General features: G+C 34.8%; 1 protein-coding gene across 4 annotated transcripts in view; it reads left to right on the top strand.

Annotated features, from left to right (window-relative positions):
* The window catches only part of LOC118195112 (protein phosphatase 1 regulatory subunit 12B-like), a 234,081-nt gene that overhangs the window by 24,739 nt on the left and 193,078 nt on the right, over window positions 1-16,264 (top strand). The window lies entirely within an intron of this gene.

The raw sequence follows: 16,264 nt of genomic DNA on the forward strand, positions 1-16,264 counted from the left end.
AACTCAAAAAGTAACATACATTTCTAATTTTCTAGTTGTATGTCACATGACCCATTACTAGAGCAATTCAAAAAACAATGATCTTGAAGTGAGTTACCCCTCAAAATTGATAAAACATTAATTTAATGCCTTTTTAAGATAAGCGAAATGTATTAAATATATGATACGACGCTTCAATATAAAAGACGCATTTTTAGACGAAGGAAAAACATTGTATGAAGAAGATTTACTTCATAAAAATAAGCTAGAAAAGTCCCTTTGTTACTGCGTGTGGGAAAAGTGCTTCCCGCTAATAAACTTTCGGACAATTGAGATGATGACTTGGTTTATTTCATAAAGGCAAAGCACACTAGGGCTATCTGCCTAAGGGGAGGGTTGCCTTCGAGGAGCCTTTCTAAGAAAAACTACCTCGTATGCACGTTACACATGGGAAAAACCACGAAAGCTCCCATGCAGGCAGCCCGTTCGTTTGGAATCGAACCCAAGTCGAAGTGTTTAGCGACTTTCAGTCGCTGGTGGGACTAATGAGATAGTAAAGATAATGTGTAAGAGTGTCAACGAATTGGCTGCTGTTGTATTGTCTTCTAAGCATTACTTAGAAGTTTAAATTTCAACTTTGAAAATGATCCTGTGAATAGTATATTTATCATATTGGCCACTTTAAAGCCTGTCAGGGTAACTGCCTAATGTTTAAACAGAGAAGTTTTATGATTTTAAACTGCGGAATGAGCGCCGAAATTTTACTCTACAAATTTAGAAATGTCAAGAGTTCTTTGTAAATTTAAGATTGAAATAATAAAAGGCAGAGGCATAACGTAATATCTCCCTATATCCGGATTGTAGAGAGAAAAAGATATTTAAGCTGCTTAAAAAAAAAATAAAGTATGCCTACAAAATAGTTCTGATAAGGTTGATAACGACGATGGTGTTCTGCAAAGAAAGTATGCTTTCAGAATTGAATAGCAGAAAGCTCGCAGACTGCATGTTGTCTTTGGGTTCTTATTCTGCATCCCACGATATGCCGCGGTGCTTTTATGGAGGTCTTTTTAAGGGAAACTGTTTCGAACCACATTACGTATGGGGGAAGGTCATGAAAACTGCCCATGCAGCCAGCCCGTTCGCCTGAAACGGAGCCCAGGTTAAGCTACCTCACCGCACGGCCGCCGTTTGGCCTTTCTTTCTTCAGAAATTGCAGTGGGTAGATTGCTAATTCAGCTGTGTACTAATATCACTCCAGATTATCTCAGAAAATAATTTGTTGGTCAGAATTTAATTATGTGGCATTTTTTACTGTAGAGTAAAATCACTGTCACGCTTGTTAATGTGCTTGCTGTATGAAGTTAAAAATGTTTTGATTAAATTTAATGCAGAAGCCATTCTTTTAAATTTTCCTGAAAAGACGTTAAACGAAACCTTTTTAATTTAGAGGAAATCTATCAAGTTTAAATTTCCGCGTTAACACGCAATAGAAACGATGAAAATAGATTTTTTTTTTTTTTTTTCCCGCTAAGACTTGATCCATTAACCACCTAAAGAATGTAAGGCACTGTAAACCGGAATAAAACCTATTGCACGAATTGCTTCCAACAGTTGTATCAGGGTGGCCCGCTTCCAGACGATTGGCGAGGCAAGGTTGAGGCACATGGTTTCGGTGCCTCACTTGATTGTGTGCCACCCATAAGTGTACCACAATCTGCGTAGACGCTGCGTGGATAAATTTAACTTCTCTGCTGAGAGCTTGCGGGACAATGTGCTCTTTCAGAACGAAGTACACTCTCTGCTCTGGTCTGCGTCATCATTCTGCCAGTCTGATCACTTAAAATAAATAAATAAATAGATAAATAAAAAAAGAAAAGGAAAACCCTACCGCCTTCGCCCCTTCTGAGTAGTTGCCCTTGTTACATATACCTTCTCAATGGCCGAATACTTTTCACGATTCTCTCTTCTTTTTTAAGCGTTTGTGTGTCTTTAGTTGTTTGTTTTTGCAGTTTTGCCAGGAGAGTTGAAATAGCGGAATTTTAAACCTTTTTTCTTTCTTGTGTACCGACATACCGTAATCGCTTCGAATGTGAAGAAGTTCGTGTTCTTGTAGGGTCAGCGGTATCTCTAGTTATTTGGCTTCTGTGCTTCTGCGTGGGGTGAAAAATTGTGAAAAACCCTCTTTCTCTTCGAAAGTATAAAAACTGTACTCCAAATGAAAAATCTGTACTTTTGGCAGAAATCTCATCACCTTGCGAATCATTTTTCACATTTTTTTAAACACTGCTTCCTATTTTTATCAAGGTTGCTTCGTATTCCTATCCTCGAAGATGAAGTACCTTTGATATTTATCACATTTATTCTCTCAAAATTAATTTTAAAGCTCCTTCGTGAATTTCAGTTTTTTTTTTTTTTTTTTTTTTGCTCTCATCATAGCGCGTATTTGCATTTTTGAGACCTTAATTAATTTAAACTACCCTACGTATCTAATTATATTTAACGTTTATGTTCGACATATTTTTGCTTTACGTTTTCAGATCGCCTTTCTCTTTTTAAAAGTTTATAATCCTTTCCTAGTCTGTTTATTATCTTTTTATTTGCTATTGTCAGCCATATATTTAGAGTTTTAAAATCTTTATTATCACATAATTTATATTTTAATTACGTGACTGTACCGTACCGAAGGTCCCGCGTTCGAATCCCGGAGAAGGCATGCATGTTTGTAAATATATAGTGTCTTTGCGGCATGGGACACTCTAAATATATGACAAGCCGAAAGTCTTCTCATGTGGTTTGGTGGTAGAGGAGAGGGGTGAGAGACTGTCGGACCCCCACCAGGATGCTTTTCCTCAGAATTGGAGTGGAAGTAGTAGTCCAACCTCCTTGAGGCTCTGGCAACCATTCTTTCATGAAATATGAAATCGACAACAAACAAACAGACATTAATTTAGAAGTCAAACAACAAAAATCAGCGTTATATTTTCAAATTTGAAATATATAATATTGAGTTTAAATTTGAAAATATACATTTATAATATTTAAAATATACATTTGAAAATATATATTTTCAAATTTGAAATATTTAATATTCAGTTTAAATTTGAAAATATAACGCTGATTTTTGTTGTTTGACTTTTAAATTAATACTTGTTCGGCGTGTTATTTGCATCTTAAACAAACATTACATAACTGTTTTCTTAAATTGCGCTGCACGTTTAAGCAGTTTTAATTAATTTTTCCTTTCCCTCCTTTTTTTTCCCTTTTTAAACTGAGTTAGAATGCCTATTTATAATAAATGTGTTTGTATAAATTATGAAACTGCTTTTTTAATGTTTCTTTTTATCAGTATTAAGCGATTGATTAGTTTTGAAGGACATGGGCTATTAGAAGATGAAATCGAATTTCATAAATAATTAGATGAAAGAAAGTTAAAAACTAAACATTTCTAAAATAAAACGAAATACACAAAGAGCCTACAAACGCCGAGCGGTAAGTTCGCTGAGCACTGGTAGTTCTACCTGAATTCGGTTCCAGGAGAACGGGTTGTTTTAATGGGCGTTTTCGTGGTTTTTTCCATGTGTAATGTGGATACGAGCCAGTTTGCCGTAGAAAGTTCTCCATGAAGGCATTCCTTTCCTTAGGCAGATAACCCTCGTGTGCTTTTGTCGTAACCAAACCAACCAAAACAAAAAGTGTTAAAGTTTTGTTATTTTGGCATTGTTGGTAATTTGTTTTAAACTGTCAGATTATTTAAATTTTAGTTATCCCATTATTGCATGATAATTTGTAATAAATATATGTATAATTTACTGATATAAAAATCAACCATAAAAGTTACTCAGTATGTAGTTAAAACAAGTAATGTTTTTTACCAGCTTGAGTTAGATGTGTAGTTACAAATTAGTATTTCCGACATTTTGTTTCTTGAGAGCTGCTAAATTTTATTCTTTCTGCGTCTGAATGCGTAATGTAGTAGCATTTCAAAAAACACCAATTTAGTTATTTAGCCCTTCTTTCATTTTAGGTCTTTTATTGTTATTTAAATGATGATAAAAGCTTGTTGGTTTGATAAAGTTCTGCTAGGATTTCAGCTGGCGTAATGGCGTTCTGAACTTTGGTTCAAAAATGTCGTACTTGAGGAGTTGAATAACTTAACTGATCCAAATCAAGAATGGAGACCGTTCCTGCAGTTTGATGAGTTTAACAATCAAAATCATCATTATATGGATATCATGTTTTGTGCTTTAAAGCGATCGTGTCATGTAGGGTAGGGTACCGGTGGCGGACTTATGAAGTGGCGGAACCTCGTTTGAAGTGTCTGGGGCCCTTTATCTGTAGACACAAGTTACGTTGAATAGTGTTTTTTTTTTTTTTTTTTTAAAGTCGATAATGGACCGTTTGAAAGGCGGGGCTCATCGCGAATTAGCTCCTTCCCGTAGATCTGCCTCTGGTTGGTAACATATATTGAGAACATTTTTTTGCTGAAGCAAGTCGCTTGTTCAAAGTGAGTGACATGTTATTAAAAAAATAAAGCCATGTTGATTGAGAAGGTGTAATGATGTTAGGGAGAGGAGAAGAAGTCGACAATTCGAACTGAGAAGTGGCATGTCATCTCCCCTCCCCCCAAAACATGCCGATTTTACTTTTCCATTCTTTTATTAAGAATTCTTAACCATTCCTCCCTTTAGTGTAATGACTTACACATGTTACGTTAGAGAAGCCCACCAGCGGCCGATCGGTAAATATGCTGAACACAGGTAGTTCGAGCAGAGCTCGTATCCCGGCGAATGGGCTAGCTGCATGCACGGTTTCATGTTTTTTTTATGTGTAACTTAGATATGAACCAGTTTCCCTTCGAAAGGCATCTTTTCCCTTAGGCAGGGAGCCCTTGTGTGCTATCATAGTCTAATGAATCAAAACGATTTGACGTTAGAGACGTATAATGTATTCGGTTTTTTACCTCATGTTACTCTGCGTTACCACTGCCTTAATCTTCCATGTGGTCTGGTAAATTGCTAATTTTGAGAGTTGTTGCCAATACTGCGGCAGAAAATCTATTATATTTTAAAAGATAAATTTAACATTTTTCATTCGTGTAACAAACAGTCATTTAAAACCAGAGTGTAGATTTTTAATTAATTTTATCATAATTTTTTAAATTACATACGTATTTGAACCAACTTTTATAAAAACGACAGTTTTTTATAAACATTTGTACCATAAAATGTCATCTGTAAAAGGTGTTTGTAATACTATATACCTCGGTTGCAAAATAATTGCCTACTGTCTAAGTGTATTTGCAAGATTTCCGTAGGAATCTTTGGTAAATCAATGTTCCTGAGGTTTTAACACTTAAACGATCGCTAAGTTTTCTTCATTTCACTCGTCTTAAAAGAATGAAAACGTCAGACTTGCTTTACATTTTTTCTGCGGAACACTTTTCATCTTTTAGTACATCCGTTTATCTGGTTGCACGCGAAGAGCAAACCAGTCTCGTCGCCATTCACTGTTTTTGAATTCCTAACTCTCGATGATGGAAGCATTTTAACTCACTGTTCCACTAGTTTCACCAAGAAACCCTTTAAAAAACTGTGATATCTTTTTGCCGAAAATCTTTAAACACCCGTCAGATACTTTGAATTTACTGTTTTTCAGTTTTTGAACGACTTCGATGAGACCCCGACGTGTGCTGGGATTTGAAACTCAATAATTTTTCACTCTGTTATCGACTGATTTATCCCACATCATATCTGTAATGTTTTCTCTTGTGCTTTTAAGATATCTTAATTTTTACTATTATTAATCTCTTAGTTTTAGCGTGTATCTTGTTCTGTTGTACGAATCGTTTTAATTTCAGTGTTAATACTGTTACGAAATGTCCAGGCGCGGTAAGATGGCTTCCCCGCAAAGCAGTTTTATGGTTGCCATAAAATGGCAAGGGAAGGCAGGATTGCCACATTTGGCGAAAAAATTGGCGATATGCCATGGACGGATGGAGAACCTTCTTGAACGAATTCTTACCGGTTTAGCCCAGAATGTTCTCGAACACAAGCCGAAAGCTATATAAACCCTGCTGGTCTGCAGTCAGTCAGTTTGTGCCTCGTCGAGAGGGCGAGTGAGAGTGCCTCGTAAAGTGCGAGATAGTTAGTATCGAGTTGGTGTCTCGTCAATCCCTGCGGAGTCGATCGAGTTGACAGACGAGCAGCGAGTGCCGAGTGGGTCGTCGAGTGCACCGAAAGAGTCTCGTAGTGTATCGCGGTTAGTGCATCGTCGAGAGAGCGTGCTGAGCTCCGGGAACGGCTGAACCGAAGAGTCAGGAGCTGTGCTCTGCGTGTCGTCGAGTGCATCACGAGTTGTAACGTGGAGAGTCTCGAGAGTACGTGGAGTTCCGAGAACGACCGAACAAAGTCGGGAGCTGTACTCTGATGCTTTGCAGTGAAGCTGTCTCCACCGTTATTGCCTGACAGTGTGTGAAGGCTGTGTCGCTGATTGTTCCAGCGTGTTTATTGTAGATCTTCGACGACTGTAAAAGTGTTTTGGAGCTGTCCTGATTAATATTGGTAAATAAAGTGTGTTTCGATACTTCATCAAGTGTCATCGTTATTCACTCCAAATCTACGAACCCCGTACGAACGTGAAAGAAGAAAATAACGTAACAACTGGTGTCAGAAGGAAGAAAATAACGCAACAATACGTTAAAGGCCAAGCCTGTTTTGTTTTTCTTCCCTTTAGCCCGCTGTATCCAATTTTAGTGATTTGCTGGCGACCATAGATCTGCGATAGAAGAATATACCGTATTTTCCGGCATATAAGAGGCACTTTTTTCCTTTGAAAATAGGTCTGAAAAACGGGGTGCATCTTATACGTCTATGCGTCGTTCGTTTGTGAATGGGTCAAAGTTTCATGAGATGCTGTGAAAACAGAGACAGTGGTTAAATCATTTAAGAAGTGTGGAATTAGTAATGCACTGGATGGTACAGAGAGGACAATTTGTTGTATGTAAACTCAGATACTGATTTAGATGAGGTTTGAAGTGACTCTTCATTTAAGCTCTCGGGACGTCTGGGTTTTGACGAAGGAGATTAAAAGGTGTTCTTTTCCAGATTGATTGGATATTTGCAGAAAGTCTTACTTTGTATTTGTATTACTTTACATTTAAAATACTGTAAATTCATTATGATGATCAGTAATAATGTTTTATCCTTCAAAAATGTGTATAAAAAGGAGGTGCGTCTTATAGGCCGGCAAATACGGTAATTGTTTAAATTGTATATCGTCAAACAGCGGCCTGAACGAAAAGCATACTGTCAGTCACCTGTCACTACATTGCACTTAACATCTTTAAAGATCAAGCATATCTCTTTCGTGATAAAGTTACAGGTATCAGTATTGAACTACGGGTATGGCGGTTAACGAAACTGATAGTCCGTGGTCATGGAATAAAAAATTTCGGAACTGACGAGCAGCACAATATCATCTATGAATTAAAGAAATCATAGGATGATTGTTAGGTCATTGCTTATGCAGTGTACGTACGGTATCAAGGACTTAATGGAAAAAGTCATCCGGAAAATTTCGATTCTTGGAAAAAGTCTAAAAAATTCTTTTGAATGTACTTCGCACTTCAGCAGTCTAATGGCCGTGTAACTGAAAAGGGCCGTTCCCACTGGGGTTTATCTAAGCTAACGGAGACAGTTGACGTAGCCGACCCATCTCCAAAACCAGTTTTTCCCCTATAGGGGAGCAAAACGTATAAAGCGTTTCAGAGTTCCTCATTTTTGGAATATGTGCATTAAATCTGGCAAGATATGAAAATCATGATTTCCTCGAAGGGGAGACAGAAAACGAGAAAAAACAGGTTTTTAATTTTAAATTATTATACCTTTAAATCGGATTAAAAAGCAAATTGGATTTTAATTTTTAAAATCAACGTAGCTTAAGTCAGCAACTTATGTTAGTCTGTCATCAAAACTTGTTAATCTGTAAATCTAATTAACGTTAGCCTTTCCTGATTATTGAAATTGAAAATGATTTGGAAAATAAGCTATAAAGAAATGAAAGTGAATGTGTGGGCAGATATACATATTCACATTTTATTATTAAGTTTTTAATTCTCATATCAAATGCTAATAATGGATATTTCTATTCAGTAATTCAAATAAAAAACACGAGTTTTGAAACTTTTTTCTATTCTTTACTTGTACCTGAATTTGGAGAGGGCTAGTGGTCGAGTGTATGGAAACAGCTTGGCACTGGTAGTTTGTATAACCGTCCCCCCTGTGGCATATCCTTTCTAAGGTAGATAGCTGTCTCGCTCTTTACCATAATAGTCCACCAGTGGCCGAGCGGTCGCTAAACACTGGTAGTTCGTACCGAGGTTTGAATCCCTCGAATGGGCTGACTGCATGGGCATTTTCGTGGTTTTCCCCATGTGTAACGTGTGTACCAGCCAATTTCCCTTAAAAAGGTCCTCCACAAAGGCTTTCCTCCCCTTAAAGCAGATAGCCCTCGAGACTTTGCCGTAATCACATAAACCAAACCAAATTTTACCATAAATCAATTAATCAATCTTTAATTTGCTGTGCACCAGACCAAATTCTGAAAGCATTTTCTCATATTATCATGTATTGTTTTAGCTGAAAATGTTTCAGTAAGGATTCCTTTAAGCTAATGCACTTTTCAATGTAGCTCTGGATTTTCACTCTGATTCAATCACCGCCTGTAAATTGTTTAGTTGACTGTGACAAAAGTTAGTATGATTAGTTTATTGTTTAGTATGACGTGGGTAATAAACTGATGTCTGCAAATTTTTCTCGTAAATTTTTGCTTCAGTGAAATGCAAATTATGTTGTTTTTGAACATGCAAAGTTTGACGTTAATTAATAGCTGTATGTATATAATCAATGATAACTGCATTCAGTACGATGTAGAACTTTAAACATGCTTTTGTAGGAAAAATATTTTGACTTCAAGCCTTGATATAATTATACGTGTTATGGTAGTAATATATCTCTGTGTGGGCAAGGGAAAGATCAGACTGTTAATACTTAATTACAAAAGAATTATAGGAGAAAGAATACTTTACCGGATTTCTCCCCTCGCGTGAGCATTAAAAAAAAGGGAGATGGAGATTAATGTTTTAAATACATGGGATACCTAAGAAAGTTCTAAACGATCTACTACCGACCGTTGGAGTTTTCCTGTGTAAAATTGATTTTCAGTTCCGTGTTTGACAGTTTCCGCTTAATTCAGAGTTCCTTGCATTGTATTTTACGCTGAGGGACTCTCATTTTTCTTAATGAAGGTAGACTAAAGATGGGTGTACTCCAACTGCGCTAATGAAAATCCCTCCCGGGTCGAGCGATTGTCCAACTGCGCCAATCAAAATTTCTGTCCCCTGCTGCCTACAGGGTTACAATTTAACTTTTCGAAGCCAATTGTAGCCAAGAGGAAAATAAAAATAAACAAATAGAATTACACATCACAAGAACAAGTAAAAAATATCTAATAAGCAGGCTAATTACTTGAATAACAGTAATAAATGCGAGAGCTAACAAAGAAAATAAAAGATATTGCTAAACATACATATTAGCATTACAAACATCTTTCCATTATTATAATAATATCATAAATTAAATAATTATAAAGCATACAAATTATATTTTTAATAAATTACATCAATAATAGTCAAGATGTCTGAACTAGACTGGAAAATTTAATAGAATTCACTAGCGTGCAAAAAATTATTCCATATCAAAGTGTGTTAAAGTGTGCTAAACATAGTTTTTGTTAATTAAAGTAATCATGTAAATTATTCCATATCAAAGTGTGTTAAAGTGTGCTAAACATAGTTTTTGTTAATTAAAGTAATCATGTAAATATTTTCAGAAATTAAATTTAGTTAAATTAAAAAAAAAGCTTAGCATGAAATCTATTATAACAACATTACTATGCATTTGGAACACTGACGTATAAATTGTAAATAAATTAAAATTATTATGCTAAGAAGTTTTTTCCAAAATTTATCTAGAAGAAAGGAATTAGATAAACAATACTGCAAATTAATATAATCAATCAGGCCTCTCAATAAATAAATTTTTAATAAAATAAATAATAAAAGTTTATTTTCTAAACCAAAAATTAAAAATTGGGATGCAAAAGTTTGAGTAATATACTTGGAAATATCTGAACATATAATTAATTAGAAATGTATAATTATATTACTAACAAGCTAATTAACAGTAACATTAAGCTTAATTTCATTCAATCCTAAAACAAGCAATCGATCAGGAGCTCCGCATAACTGAAGTTTTAATGCTATTTTACGTAGATTTGCGTATAAAATAAACGTTGTACTTGTGAAACAAGTGAATAATGTACTGATAGTCAACAGGAATTAAAATACAGTGGTTAAATATATAACTACTTGTCAGAAGGTATGCAAAGTTGCTCTGGCTAGAGAAATTGAATGATTATAGAAAACTCATAAAGTTAAGTGCTACAGTGTGAAAAGAAAATTCTGGAATAAACATGTTAAGAAAATTAGACGGAAAAATAATCCTTAATTTATTGATATCCATATAAACTCTATGCTTTTGGGAAAATGTTACATATAATTTGCACTGAGGTATCAATCACCGAAACCGAGTTAATTTCTTTCCTTATTTTTTCTTATCAGAGGGATTTGTAAAAAGATATGCTAAGGTAAAGGTGAAAATTTTTACAATATTTTTAAAGAATAAATTTAAAAAGTATTTTTACTTCATGAACTGAAATATTTACTCTACATTTTTACACAGTAAATAAGTACAAAAAAAGAAAGAGATGGGGGATCACTGGGACTAGAAACTCGAGTCGAACTACCAATGTTTAGTGACTTTTCCGCTTGATCATAAGACCTTTTGAAATTAGGCTGAAGAATATATTAAAGAAAATAGAAGATACAGCACACGTAAGAACAAAAGTGGGTTGAATTAGAGATTCACATGTTTGGTGAATGAGTTAAACTTACCTGTATGCCATTATGAAATATTAGGAATGTAGCATAAAAGCATGAGTGAAGAAGGCAATGGCAATCTAAATCATTGTAATCTAAATGTATATTATTATCAGTATCTGCTATTAATTTTAATACTGCTGAAAAAATTATAAATGAATTATATTATAAATCACATGAACTCTTTGCATTATAAATTACAACAGTTAGAAATATTATTAGCGTGATTTAGCGACCATCTTTGTTAACAAATAATTTCAAGTAATTAATTTTACAAATAATTCAGCCTGAAACTAGGTTAGAAAATAAGCTACATGCTGAAAATTAAGGTCTGCCAAGGTGTTATCTTCTGTTAACTAGAGTTGTGATGCAAGAATTTGTAAAAATTATCATTTAAATATAAATTGCCATAAATACAATACAAAGTATATAAATTCTACATACATGAAAACTTTAGTACAGTGCAACAATATGTGAAAAAGGAATGGATTAAAAGGGAACGGAAAATCTCAGGATAGGAATATAAGGGAGCTTGATTTTTTTTTTTGTTAATTATGAAAATTCTGCTGATGCTCATAATTATTAATTAAATGTGTATTAGAAATTAAATGTATGCCAAAGTACATCAGGTGGAAAACAGGATAAATATATAAACGTTTCTAGTATTAAAATATGGAATTTGTAACAAAGTTAAATAACCTTAAAATAACTTCAATGACTAAAAACGGAAAGCTTAATACTGGAATATATTGCAATAATATTAGTATGAATTTAGAACGACTTAAGAAGTCCAATTTTTAGATTTAATAAAGAGAATTATTTTTAATTAAATTAGAACTGTTTACCTAAAATGGTAAACTTGAAAGTTAAAACCCTTCTGCTATTTAAGAAGATTTGTTAATATTTATCTAGACAAGAAACTTATTTAAGATGAGCTACAAATCCGATATTTGATAGGTTGATTATGTATCAGTTTTGTGTATGTCATTAATCTATCAATCAGCGACTAAAATGTACAACTTGGAAAGTTTTTAATTCTTATAGAGAATAAAAAAGATTTGGCTCATCATTCCTTTAAGCATCATAAAACTTTAAAATGAGTGTAAAAGAAATTTATTTTTACTTTTAGCACACGCCAGACTTTAAATTAATATTTGTTTTGCATGCACAATTTTTCCCATTAGTGGCGATAAATGACTTTTTGTAGCACCCAATTTTCTTGGGAAAGAAATAGGGGGCAGAAAACGTCGCGCAGTTCGTGGATTGATAAGGGGGGGGGGACGGGGATCTTCGATTAAATTCGGCGCAGTTCGTACCCTACCCTAAAGATAGGTTGCCTTTGTGCACAGCTGGGAACTATCCTGGTTTTTCATCACATTTTCTGGTCTTCCGGAAAAATCACCGAGTTTCACCGAATCTCCTAGTTTTTACTTTTTAGCCTTTACTTAAGGAAAACTGTTTAGAAAAATGTTTTCCTAGAATAAATGAGATTGATTGAATTAGTAGAACTTAAATTGCATAAATTTTCTTCCATCGCCTCTTCCTCTCCTTCAGCACAATTTTTTTTTTTTTTCTTAAATGTTATTTGATCTGAATTATCCCAATCCGCTGTTGACATTTACAGAACTTCTTATGAAAATTGAGGCAGTGTTTAATTATTTAATATTTGTATTTAATTTTGCCTAACATTCATAAATGGTGCGTTAACACGCACAAAAATAGTATGTACATCAGTTACTAATATCTTCATTGTATTTAAAAGTAAAAGCTTTTTTCTCTGTTCAGAATTTTCTCAGAGTGAATACAATTCAGATAACTTAGATTCTGATCAGAATCGTATTATAAAACAGTTCAGTAAACGGACTCGTGCATTATAAAGTGAATTTGGAGCTCTTCTTCAAATGCCGTCGTGCAGCTCGGAAATTTTCTGGAAACTTTTTTTTTTTTGCGAGTATCTCCCAGTTTTCTGAATTTCAAAAGTTGACAGCTGTGCCCTTGCGTGCTAACAAGTTGTACCGTAGTGCGGTGAATTTTATATGAGGGGGGGGGGAATAATGATCTGTTTCGTTTATAAAGGACACTTTGATATTTAAAATTCGGCTATCAATAGATTGTGGAAATGACAAATATGAAATAAGTATGTTATATTTGGGAATTAAAAAAAAAAGTAATTTATGTTTACTGTTAACGGATTGAAAGGATGCTTATTTCTGTGTTATTTTCAGGTTATTTTTGCAATGCTGATTATATAAATGTCAACGGTTCATTGTGTGAGAGATGAATTTTGTGCGGAAAAACTTCTATTGCTTAACCTTGTCAAAATCTGTCTGGGGATAATTTTTTTATTTCGCTTGTTCCTTTGTATCTGTGATTACTATAAAAAAATCAACAAGTCTAGTAGATTGTTAAACTTGTGTTACTTTGTCAATCTTTTGGAAATTAAATCTTAGTTTAGAAACCGTGCGTTTGGTTCCAGACTTCTGTGAAATAAGATGGTTTGAAGTCTCTGTCTCTCTCTCTTTTTTTTTTTTTTTTTTTTTTTTTTTTTAAACGGCTCTATTTGAAAGTCTGAAAGAGGAGCATTTTTGAGTTATTGAGAATAGCAGTAGCTTAAGTGCTGAGCTCACTGAATAATAGGTATTCGATGCTTGTTTGACAAGTTATGAAATTAGGGTACTATTCGTTTTTGAGGGACGTAAAAAATCGCCAAACTATTGTTGATGCCAGTGCTGCCAAAAATAATTGCGGCAGCCCTAATGCAAGAAAGGAAGTATAATAGTAAATAACTATTTAAAATTGATGCTTTAATTTAGACGAAAGGTTAATTTCATATAATACTTTTTTATTATTATAATTTATATAAAAAGGCTAAACATGACTGAATGGAAGCATAAGAGTAAATAACTATTTCAGATCATTATTATAATTTATATACAAATTGCTAAACATAACTGAATGGATGCCTGCATCGCTATTTCGCTACCGCGTTATCGCTAAAGCATAATTTCATCTCGTTGGTTGTTCAAACATAATTTTTTATAATGAATGATGCCTTTTCTTTGAAAAAAGTCTCGGTAAAGTGCAGAATCGCTCACTTATTTTTTTTTTTTTTTGCCTCTTTTTACAAGCGTAAAAACAATTGGTTTTTGTCAATTTTCTTTTACCTTTTTAAGTGAAAATAGGTCGATGTGTACATAGATAAAGTCAAGGATGTGCGCAGTGCCATTTTTGTGCAATTCTGGAATTTTTTTTTAGAGTGAAAATAGGTCGATGTGTGCATGGATACCGAGTATGCGCAATTTTTAAAAACGCGTCAACCAGTGGGTGATTCTGCACTTTACCCAAAATTCTATCGCAGACTTTTCGTCATGGCCAATTCCCAAATTGTTAAATCCATAGGATATCAAAAAAGAATTTAAAAATTAAGCTAGTATTTCAATCGCGTCTTAAGAAATATAGAACTATATAAACTTACGCAATCTGAAATCAGCGCTTACGCTAGATTTGGCGCTTTTGCGCATACATTTTCGCTGCAATTTTTTTACGGTCCTCAAAACGGAATGGTACCGAAATTAGTATGTGACAAGCTCGTGCGATCACTGTTGAAAACTAAAAAATCTTCGAAAGGCGAAATATGGTCTCTTTTTCCCTGGAAATTTATTTTAGCCGCTGAAATACTTGAATAACATTTTTATATTACCTGCTAATGCATGGTTGATATTAATTTCTATATAGTATATTTTATGAAGTATAGTATAAAGTAACGAAAAAAAAAAAAAAAAAAAAAACCCTTTAAAATTGTCGGAACAGATAAAGGAATAGTTATATATAGAGGAGAACACTTCGGCTGTTTTGAGAGTTTGTTTGCGTAGTTGATCATGGCAAAAACACATGAAGGCTGCCTTTAAGGTGAGTATGTCTTCGGCAGAGCACACTAGGCGATCTGCCAAGGAAAGGGATCCCATCGCATGTAACATTAGTATCTACGGCACACATGGGAAAAACCACGAAAACGCCCTGAAGCAAGACCGTTCTCATGAAATCGAACCCAGATCGAACTACCAGTGTCCAGCGACTTTATCGCTCGGCCGCTGGTGGGTCCTGAAAGAAGGTTTGGTTTATTTAATCATGGCAAAGCACACTAGGGCTATCTGCCTAAGGGGAGGGATGCCTTTGTGGAGGACTTTCTAAGGCAAAATGGCTCGTATACGCGTTACACATGGGAAAACCACGAAAACGCCCATGCAGCCAGCCCGTTCGCTGGATTCGAACCTCGGACCGAACTACCAGTGTTCAGCGACTTTACCGTTCGGCCGCTGGTGGGCCCTGAAAGAAGGAAGATACATGTATGAATTTTTCTGTGCCCTCTCTTAAGTATAGCATAATGCGAGCAAGAAGCATCATGGAAATACTCGAAAAGCTTCTTTTCCATTCATTGTGTCTTAGCGTTAATTTAAATCTCTGCATTTAATTAAAAAATTTTATTTCTATATATGTGTATTAAATAAAATGTTACTGTTTTTTGATATTGAAAATATCTTAGCGATTAAAAAGTGAGAAATGTAGTTGTGCTTTATCTTAAATTATATTACTCATTACTTACTAACCTAATTAGCTGGCTGACTAGTAGCCAAACGTGTATGTGTGTGTGTGTATTTAATTATGGCAAAGCACGCTAGGGCTATCTGCCTGAGGGGAGGGATGCCTTTCGTGGAGGACTTTCTAAGGGAAACTGGCTCGTATACACGTTACACATGGGGAAAACCACGAAAACGCCCATGCAGCCAGCCCGTTCGCGGGATTCGAACCTCGGACCGAACTACCAGTGTTCAGCGTCTTTACCGCTCGGCCGCTGGTGGCTCAGCCAAACGTGTAAGACACTAAACACTGGTAGTTTTACTCCAGTGCTTAATGGTAGACTTGTCTGACTGCATTTAAGGAATTTTCTTGGTTTTATCATTGTGTAACAAAATTACGAGCTGTTTCCGTTTGCGAAGCTTTCTATGGAAGCATCTCTTCCGAGGAAAGACACGAGCCTTGCATGCTTTAATTATATTTATTTAATTTAAAGACTGAGTAATGATTTCTCCGTGTTCTGTTTGAATCTTCTTTCAATAGTGTCAAAAGGCTGTGAAGATTAAATTTTGCTTTGCCATCTTCTGAACTTACATATTTCATTTAGTGAAAATAAAGTAATTAAACAAAAAATGCTAGCTCAGTTTCAGATGAGAAGTTTAGGTTTTTTTCCCCAATGTTTCTTTGAATCTTTTTATGTCAAGGACACATCTA

This window comes from Stegodyphus dumicola, chromosome X1 (genome assembly GCF_044657685.1).
Source record: "Stegodyphus dumicola isolate Sdum_Otavi_A_Nest chromosome X1, ASM4465768v1".
NCBI lineage: Eukaryota > Metazoa > Arthropoda > Arachnida > Araneae > Eresidae > Stegodyphus > Stegodyphus dumicola.